This window comes from Ostrea edulis, chromosome 5, assembly GCF_947568905.1.
Source record: "Ostrea edulis chromosome 5, xbOstEdul1.1, whole genome shotgun sequence".
In the NCBI taxonomy this organism is placed as follows: domain Eukaryota; kingdom Metazoa; phylum Mollusca; class Bivalvia; order Ostreida; family Ostreidae; genus Ostrea; species Ostrea edulis.
This window is the reverse complement of record NC_079168.1, coordinates 151084-153665: the sequence shown is the minus strand read 5'-3', so window position 1 is coordinate 153665 and position 2582 is coordinate 151084.

The window sequence follows — 2582 nt, the reverse complement described above, 5'->3', positions numbered from 1 at the left end:
TCCTGGTTCCATAAATGTGCGGAAACTTTACCGAATGAAAATACTCAAAGTATTTTAGGAGATAGTGCCAGTTCAACGAGTCTATTCCATCAGTTTTAGAGTAGTATTTTTATTGAAATCGGTACATTTCGGACAGGTTTTTCAATACACCTCATTAATTTATTTCCAATCTTTTTATATATTTTAATAGTCCTGGTTTCCTAGATTCGCGGAAACTTTACCGAATGAAAATACTCAAAGTATTTTAGTAGATAGTGCCAGTTCAACGAGTCTATTCCATCAGTTTTAGAGTAGTATTTTTGTTGAAATCGATCCATTTCGGACAGGTTTTTCAATATACCTCATTAATTTATTTCCAATATTATTATATATTGTGAAAGCCCTGGTTTCACAAATGTGCGGAAACTTTACCGAATGAAAATACTCAAAGTATTTTAGGAGATAGTGCCAGTTCAACGAGTCTATTCCATCAGTTTTAGAGTAGTATTTTTGTCGAGATCGGTCCATTTCGAACAGGTTTTTCAATATACCTCATTAATTTATTTCCAATCTTTTTATATATTTAAATAGTCCTGGTTCCATAAATGTGCGGAAACTTTACCGAATGAAAATACTCAAAGTATTTTAGGAGATAGTGCCAGTTCAGCGAGTCTATTCCATCAGTTTTAGAGTAGTATTTTTATTGAAATCGGAACATTTCGGACAGGTTTTTCAATACACCTCATTAATTTATTACAATTCGTTTTATATATTCTAATAGCCCTGGTTTCATAGATGTGCGGAAACTTTACCGAATGAAAATACTCAAAGTATTGTAGGAGATAGTGCCAGTTCAACGAGTCTATTCCATCAGTTTTAGAGTAGTATTTTTGTGGCGATCGGTCCATTTCGGACAGGTTTTTCAATATACCTCATTAATTTATTTCCAATCTTTTTATATATTTAAATAGTCCTGGTTCCATAAATGTGCGGAAACTTTACCGAATGAAAATACTCAAAGTATTTTAGGAGATAGTGCCAGTTCAACGAGTCTATTCCATCAGTTTTAGAGTAGTATTTTTATTGAAATCGGTACATTTCGGACAGGTTTTTCAATATACCTCATTAGTTTATTTCCAATCTTTTTATATATTCTAATAGCCCTGGTTTCATAGATGTGCGGAAACTTTACCGAATGAAAATACTCAAAGTATTTTAGGAGATAGTGCCAGTTCAACCGAGTCTATTCCATCAGTTTTAGAGTAGTATTTTTGTCGAGATCGGACCATTTCGGACAGGTTTTTCAATATACCTCATTAATTTATTTCCAATCTTTTTATATATTTAAATAGTCCTGGTTCCATAAATGTGCGGAAACTTTACCGAATGAAAATACTCAAAGTATTTTAGGAGATAGTGCCAGTTCAACGAGTCTATTCCATCAGTTTTAGAGTAGTATTTTTATTGAAATCGGTACATTTCGGACAGGTTTTTCAATACACCTCATTAATTTATTTCCAATCTTTTTATATATTCTAATAGTCCTGGTTTCCTAGATTCGCGGAAACTTTACCGAATGAAAATACTCAAAGTATTTTAGTAGATAGTGCCAGTTCAACGAGTCTATTCCATCAGTTTTAGAGTAGTATTTTTGTTGAAATCGATCCATTTCGGACAGGTTTTTCAATATACCTCATTAATTTATTTCCAATATTATTATATATTGTGAAAGCCCTGGTTTCACAAATGTACGGAAACTTTACCGAATAAAAATACTCAAAGTATTTTAGGAGATAATCCAGTTCAACGAGTCTATTCCATCAGTTTTAGAGTAGTATTTTTGTCGAGATCGGTCCATTTCGGCCAGGTTTTTCAATATACCTCATTAATTTATTTCCAATCTTTTTATATACTCTAATAGTCCTGGTTCCATAAATGTGCGGAAACTTTACCGAATGAAAATACTCAAAATATTTTAGGAGATAGTGCCAGTTCAACGAGTCTATTCCATCAGTTTTAGAGTAGTATTTTTATTGAAATCGGTACATTTCGGACAGGTTTTTCAATATACCTCATTAGTTTATTTCCAATCTTTTTATATATTCTAATAGCCCTGGTTTCATAGATGTGCGGAAACTTTACCGAATGAAAATACTCAAAGTATTTTAGGAGATAGTGCCAGTTCAACGAGTCTATTCCATCAGTTTTAGAGTAGTATTTTTGTCGAGATCGGACCATTTCGGACAGGTTTTTCAATATACCTCATTAATTTATTTCCAATCTTTTTATATATTTAAATAGTCCTGGTTCCATAAATGTGCGGAAACTTTACCGAATGAAAATACTCAAAGTATTTTAGGAGATAGTGCCAGTTCAACGAGTCTATTCCATCAGTTTTAGAGTAGTATTTTTATTGAAATCGGTACATTTCGGACAGGTTTTTCAATACACCTCATTAATTTATTTCCAATCTTTTTATATATTCTAATAGTCCTGGTTTCCTAGATTCGCGGAAACTTTACCGAATGAAAATACTCAAAGTATTTTAGTAGATAGTGCCAGTTCAACGAGTCTATTCCATCAGTTTTAGAGTAGTATTTTTG